This window comes from Arachis ipaensis, chromosome B10 (assembly GCF_000816755.2).
Source record: "Arachis ipaensis cultivar K30076 chromosome B10, Araip1.1, whole genome shotgun sequence".
Classification (NCBI taxonomy): Eukaryota; Viridiplantae; Streptophyta; class Magnoliopsida; order Fabales; family Fabaceae; genus Arachis; species Arachis ipaensis.
In genome coordinates, this window is record NC_029794.2 from 105,890,780 (window position 1) to 105,898,520 (window position 7,741).

Genomic DNA, 7,741 nt, shown 5'->3' on the forward strand with positions numbered 1-7,741 from the left:
AAATAATCACTGTTGACAATCGAGTATAATATATTGTTGAGAAACCATATATATACTAACAATGCTAGGAACCAAAACGGTATTAGCCAAAAATCAGCCAAAATATTTTTGAGTGAATCCAAAATCTCTACGAGTTAATATATATGGATGTTTCTTTTACTAAGTATCAGAATGTTTTTTTTTCATACTAAATGGATGTTCTTTTATATATTTTTCGAATTTTTTTATATTGCAAATGTGAATGTCTCTATTTCTTTAAAAATTTCATATTTTTTTTAAAATTTTATAGATATTTAATTATTTTTGCTAAAATATAACTGGATATTTTTTTGTTAAGTATTAAGATATTTTTTTTTTCATATTAAATGAATGTTTTTTTATATTTTTGTGAACGATCGGGATATTGGATCGGACCCCACCGTGAACCCGATCGACGTTCAAAGGCAGTTGCAGCAAGAGCTGCAGTGGTTGCAGATCGCAAAGGCTGATCAGTCTATGTACCGGAGGAGAAGTGAGGATGGCTTCGCTGGAGGTTATGGTGTTGCTGGGGGCGGCGATTATTACATGCAGAAAATGCCATAGAAGGTTCCGACGTCGAATTCACCTGCTATTGTGCCACACCCCGGGAATTACTGGCCGGAGAAGCAATTTTCTGGCGAAGGTTTCCCAACGGCAATTTCGAAGGCTCCCGGAGGTGGAGACCAACAGTTTTACGTTGTTCCGGCGCCGGACACGTTCTATCATGTTCCGATAACACATCTGGTCCACGAAAGGGAAGCGGTTTTTGTCGACGGTGGCGAATCCGACGAGTTAGATGTCGGTGATAGAAGATGAGTGGGTCGCGGTGGAGAGGCAGAGAGGGCCTGACGGTGAGAGAGAGGTCTGTGTGTGTGATTGTTGGAGGTGGATAGGTTAATGTGAGAGAGAAGAGGAAGGTTTTTATAGGTTTTAATTAGGTTTACTTAATCAATTTTAAATTTTTTAAATTTTGAATTTAAAAAATTTAAAATTAATAATTAATATAAATTAATATGGTTTTGTTTAGTTTTTGGCTAGTAACACTACAAAAAACATTGTTAAAATGGACGGCAAAATGGACGGCAAAATGGACGGCAGAGATGGTCGCTATTAAGCGTGTCGATTTTTCAAAATTCGAGTAAAATCGACGGTTTTCCTGGCCGTCGATAATAATTTAATAAAATCGACATCATTTCTGTCTATAATATGAGGTTGAGAACTTTACCTTCTTACTAAAATCGACAACGTTGTCGTCGATATTATTATATAAAATCGACACCTTTTTTGTCGATATTTGATTCAATAAAATCGACAATATTTCCGTCGATATTATTATATAAAATCGACACCGTTTCCGTCGATATTTGATTCAATAAAATCGACATAACTGCCGTCGATTTAATTATTTAGATACCGACAAATTCTTTGTCTATATTTTTGTTTTTTATCTATTTTAAATTTAAAAAGCGACAACGCTACCGTCGATTTTAATAGCTATATGTTTTTTAATTATTTTTTTAATTGAACCGCCATTTTTATCGAGTAAAAATGACATTTTTTATCGTTTAAAAAAGTAATTTTTACCGTCGTTTTTATCGCGTTAAGCAAATAATTTCTTGATTAAAATTTCACAACAACAAAAAATCAATATCCATAAACAAAATATTATATAATTCATAAATAAAGTATTAAACATAATATATAATTTTTTAATATTGAAAATAAAAAAAAAATAATTCCTATACAAAGTTTCCAATTCCAACTCGTGAAGCACCCTATTCATTAAAATGTTTCAACAATTATATATTACTATTCACAATATTTCAATCTAAAACCATACATATAAGTAGTTATTGCAGGTCCTCCTTGTAAGTTGTAACCACAGAATAATTGGCCATGATTTTGATGGATCTTTCACTCTATAAGGACTCTTGTAAAGCTACCAGAACATGTGAGCTTCTGTAATATAATAATAAATAATAAATAAAGAAATTACAAATTCAATTATTAATTTGGAGATGATGAGAGAGTATGAAATGAATTGAAGAATTTGTAGACTTACTGGGTCTGACAAGTTTCTTCTTCATTATTCTTACCTGCAATTAAAACATTGTCAAGACAACACTTTGGGAAGCACATTTCTAAATAAATAAATAAATAAGAATCATTCCTAACATACAATATATCATTCATTCATGTTACTAGAATGTAAAGAGTTTATAATATTAGCTCTCTAAAGAAAATGTTCTAACAAAAGTTACTAAAATATCATCAAATCAAAATATCTCGGTGGTGAACTGAGTATGAGCAAGCGGTTCTAAGAACTTGTTAAAAGTCTTCCTGTAGAATTTATTGTACTCTTCCTTTTCGACTTCCTTGGGGCTGCCTCATCTACAAAAAGTGGCTATGAAGTCAATATAAAAGGCACCATCAAGAATATGTTAAATGCATGCCATTGACTCCCTAACACCATGCAAAGCAGATATCCAGCTCACCTATATTGGGTTTGTTTCATTGGCCAATTTCCAGTCCCAATACTTCTCAATTTTTGTATTCTGTCTTCTTTTTCTCACCCTGAAACAAGAGTGCAAGACACATTTGGTATTAACAACATATTTTGAGAAAGATACATGTTAAAACATACAGTTGTAGGATAACAATAAAGAATAAGTTGTTGTTAAGACATATTTTGAGAAAGATACAATGTATTTTGAGAAAGCTATCTATTTCTTTGTCTTCTTCTTCCACCTGTGTAGGAAAACAATAAGGAATAAGTTGTTATTTCATTTGCAAATCCTTTATGCTACATGTTTTAGCTCTTTATACAATCCAATAGCAAAGTAAGATTCAACGTGTATGAATTGAATCCAAATAGAATGAAATCACCTTAACATAACATTCAGTTCTATTGACAGTTCTAATAAAGTGAAAGAAATACGAAAAGGAAAGAAGCTTAATTTCTTTCTATACAGGAAAACTTTTGAAAAGGAAACTTACATGTTTATAAGAACTATATCTGAGACCACTAGAGCAAATTGAGAACTCTGTCTTTAAAATAAAGTATCACCCTGCAATAATGATAATTTTAGTACACAAGGAAACAATCAAATTTCAAGATTTGTAACTATGTATTATTTCTGCTTTAATTTTTAAATTTCTCTTATTTTATAACCTTCATCATTAGTTGTAAGATGAATCAATAAGGCTAATTTATTGACAAATGATATTTGCAACTTTACCATATGCAGAAATCATCAATGAATCCAAGTACGGCATTAAGGTCCAAATCTAACAAATGGCGTTCTTTTCCTCTCAAGAATGCAGACACAATCTCACTTTCCACCTTTCAAATTTTGTACGTGTAATATTAAATCATAAGGACAGACAGTATGCACAATCAAACTAATATAAATATAAGTAATAATCCTCTCACAAAAAATCAGCACACATGTTACAAATTACTTATAGCAGCAACTATTTAGTCAAATAATCATGAATGATTTTTAGGATGGTAGTATGGTAGTGAACCATTCAACCGGCGTGACTATGAAACAGTGAACAATTAGTTTTCATAAGATGAGGCTCACTGCCTAGATATGCCAAGTTCCAATATCCGATTAGCAGTTTTAATCTTGTTCTTTGATTCCAAGTGCAACCCATAGGAAATGTAGAAATTAGAATGATTTGTATAGGTAATATATTCTCAGCAAAGGAAAACATTTAAAATACCTGCAATTTATATTCGAAATCCTCTGGCAACCAGTGCATCAAACTGCATTCATGATTCAGTTCAAGCTCTCCAGCCACAACCTGTGAGCAAGGAGAAAGGTCATCAACATGTCAACATGCCAATCTAGAATCTACAATAATATGAGCAAAACATAGCACTTTGAATATAGCAAACATCGTACCCCTCTAATGCCAGCAGCCATTGCAAGAGCAATGAGAACACTAGCTTTCTTTAGAAAGCTTCATGAATCAGATCCTGATATGCACTATATTGGGAGGCAATGGCTTGAGAACGAATTCCTGCAGTGTGAACCAAACTACCATGATTGTATAGTTAGTCATGTTCTCCAAGTGATCAATGCACAACAGCAAACAGTTCACAACAGAGTCAACTACACATTTTCCAACTAAAGCAAAAGAGAACGAGATTGGGAAAGAAGCCAGCAGAAAAAATTACAATTGAAGTTCCGTTGCTTCATCCTGATTGGTAAAACAGAGGTCTATATTGCCAGACTCCAATAACTTCATAAGTGGTGGCTTAAATTTCCTCACCATCTTGTCAAAGAAAAGAAGTATTAGAAAACAGTTAGCTTCATTAATTTTTTCATGGAAGAGAATAATAAAAGAAGAAGAAAAACAAATTGTGGTGGTTAGTACCTCAAAATTGGCCAAATCCAAAGAAACAAGAAGACCTTCCTGTTTGGCCAAAGAGATTGCTGCTTGAATAACTTCCAAATTGAGAATTGCATACCTCAAAACCAGCCACAAGTGCTACAAAAAAGAAATAAATGTGATTGCTTCTTTATAATACAGAGACATTTTAAGAAACCTGTGTAGAGAACTGAAGTTCTTTACAGATTTCTTCAGCATAAAACGAGGTTACATATAGTTGATCATTGAATCTAACTTAATAAAAAATTAGAGAACTAACACCGAAAATAGAGAAGAATCCTATAAATCCATGTCAGTCATGAAGAAAGAATACAAAATTGCAGGATAACACAGAAAAATGAACAAAAGTAGTGATAACACCCGCAATGCCTTTCTTCCTTCATCAATCTTTGAATTGAAGACCTATATCATTGAGAAAAGTAGTGAATCATCTACAAATGCTGAGCAAATTTTTTATTGATGAAAAAAAAATCAATTGAAGAACGAAAGAGAGAGAGTACCTGATTTTGATTGAGCACGGTCAATTGAAGGCAGCAGCAACAACGGCACAGAGAGACGAAGCGATTGATGAAATGTGATGAATTGATTATGCTAACTAGGTTTTAGTGATGCGATTGTTATTAACAAACGCAAATTCAGAATTTCATTATGAAAATAGTAGATAGTAGATACAACAACCGCAAAAATAAGTATAATGATCAGAGAGACTGAGAGGAACTTACATGAACAGGATGGCGCGGCGGCGGGCTCGGTGGAGGAGGAGAAGAAGAAGAAGCTGCTCTGCTCTCCGACGGAGGACGGTGGGTTTTCTCAATCGTCGGAGAAGAAGAAGCTCTACTGATCTGCTCTCTGCCTCTCTCCGTAACGGTGGCTCCGTCTCTGGTCTCTACTCTCAAGCGTTGGAGAAGAAGAAGCAGCAGCAGCTTCACTCTGAACTTTTGAGTCTCTGGAGGTTTGGGGTTAATGTTTGGGAAATCGATCGAAACGAAGGACGCGGGTAATAAACGCGGGTATAATTTTTTGTTGATAAAAATCGACGGTAAGTTCGTCGATTTTAGTTAAAACAAAAATCAACATATTAACCGTCTATTTTATATAATAAATTTATGTTATTCATTCTATTTTTAAAGCAAGATCTTCATCGTTTAAATTTATCGACGGCAAAATATGTCGATATTATAATTATTAAAATAGACAATAAATTCGTGGATTTTAAAGAAAAACAATTATTACCCATTACCTTATTGGCAATGTGACGATTAGAGGAAGGCGTTGAAAGTTGCTAAAATAATAGACAGCATTGTCGTCGATTTTAATATTTTATTTTTAATAATTTCTTTCTTTTAATTTGAAAAAAGCAATCTACACCATTTATTTTACTTAAAAAAGCAATCTGAACTGTTTAAATTTATCGACGGAAAGGTTGTCGATATTTTAAATATAAAAATAGACGCCATGTTCGTCGATTTTAAAATAAAAGTATTTTCGTCCTCCAGTACGTCGATAATATGACGATAGTTAATAGATATTTTATGCATCATAAAAAAATCGACGAACAGGCCGTCGATTTTATTATTTTATTTTTATTTTTTTTTTAAAATATCGACAGCAAGCGGTCGAAAAATATCGACAGAAGAGATAGCTGTCGATTTTTTGCGTCGATAAATACGCTTTTTCTTGTAGTGTAACTTCTTGTTACATATACTTTTCCTATATATAATAATAAGTACGTTAGAGAACAATTTTTATTTTCGGACACCATTCATGAATATATAAGTTAAGAAACTTAGGAAAGTGACAAACTACTGCGAATAGTAGTTATCATAATAGAAAGTTAGGTATATACTAACAATTGGACATTTTTCACAAGTTTTTATAAAATACCTTTATACAAGAAGCACAAAAAATCAAATCAAACCAAATTGTATTTTGTGTGTGTACATCATGATGATAGAAATTATCCTTCGATCCGAAAAATACATGCAATGTTTTGGGTCCTAGTGGTGAACTGCTAAATGCAAATTGGTGAAGAAGTTACAATTAGAAGCCAATGGCCCAATCTAAAATGAAGGAATCTATGATTATGATCATCAAATTGAAAATCTGAGAGTAGTAGCTAGATAGGAAGAAAGAAAGAATGTGTGAAGTGTCTTAATTGCTCTAATCATCAAGTGGAAGGAGAAGAAAAAGAAGTTACTTAGTCATCATCAGAGTTATTTAGGGAGGAGGCAAACGCGGAAACGGTTCTTGACGCTCAAAGGCAAAACCCGCTAACATCCGATCGATCTCATCCTCGGTCAGCGGCCACATTGCACTCGTTTGCTGAATCTGTGGAGAGGAATTGTACGTTTGAGCCGTCGTTGACGTCGACAATGAACGGTGCGGTACTCTCGGCCCTTGGGGTTCATTTATCGGCGACAAGGAACTGTTCGGCAGTGCATTCGGCGGCAAAATCCGTAAAAGCCGATCCACCTCATCCTCAGTCAGCGCCAAATTGTCAGGTTCACTCGTCTGCTGAATCTCCGGAGAAATCGTCGTCGAACGGTACGGTACACTCAGCCCTTGCGGTAAATTGGAAAGTTCATTTATTGGCGAAAAGGAACTATTCGACGGTACACTCGACGGCCCTTGAATCTGCTCAAAACTGCCTAAAATCCGATCCACCTTATACTCAGTCGGTGGCCACATCGAAGATGAACGGTTCCACGGTACACTCCGCGGCACTTGAATCTGCTGCGATGACTCGTACTGTGCGGTTATAGGCAACAAGGAACTGATAGACGGTACAATCGATCGCAAAGAATGGTTCGCCGTTGAGGAATGGTACGCTATATTCGGCGCGGGAGTCACCGGTGCAATCTGTCGCATAGGGGGCGGTAGCTGAGGCTGAAGAGGACGAGGAAGCTGACCAGAATTTCCCTTTAGCACTGCGTTCCTATTAGAACCGGAAAAGAAACTGTCTTGAGGTGCATTCTGCCACGGAAAAGGAGGAGGAAACTGACTGGAAATTCCCTGAAAAGCTGCTTTCTTATAAGAATAGGGAAAGCGACACTCTTGCGGTGAAATCTGTCGAAGAGTAGTCGGCGTTGGAGATAGACCAATCTTGAACGCTAACTCATGGATATCTTCTTCCCTAATCCCCTTGAACGCTAACTCAGGGATATCTTCTTCCCTAATCATTTCCAATGCTGCGTGACTACCATCAGCACTACTCTGAACGGCTTTTTGCGCTGGGCTCAACGACGTTGGAGATAATATCCGGGTAGAAGACTGACCAATCTTGAAATTAGGGTCGTCTTGTTGCATCATCCACTTCATCATC

At 35.3% G+C, this 7,741-nt stretch overlaps 1 long non-coding RNA gene across 21 annotated transcripts; it reads right to left on the reverse strand.

The window, feature by feature from the left end:
- On the reverse strand, nt 1,707–5,528 carry LOC107623723. 21 transcript variants are annotated; one of them, XR_002355286.1, is made up of 9 exons: nt 5,142–5,528; nt 4,920–5,014; nt 4,405–4,821; nt 3,930–4,302; nt 3,748–3,828; nt 3,258–3,361; nt 2,514–3,086; nt 2,081–2,409; nt 1,707–1,977 (listed from the first exon to the last, which is right to left on the reverse strand). It is a non-coding gene; the product is annotated as an uncharacterized LOC107623723 (long non-coding RNA). The 21 variants fall into 21 exon arrangements; XR_002355284.1 differs by having other exon boundaries at nt 1,777–1,977; nt 2,514–2,592; nt 2,721–2,766; nt 3,016–3,086; nt 4,405–5,528; XR_002355291.1 differs by lacking the exon at nt 4,920–5,014 and having other exon boundaries at nt 4,405–4,518.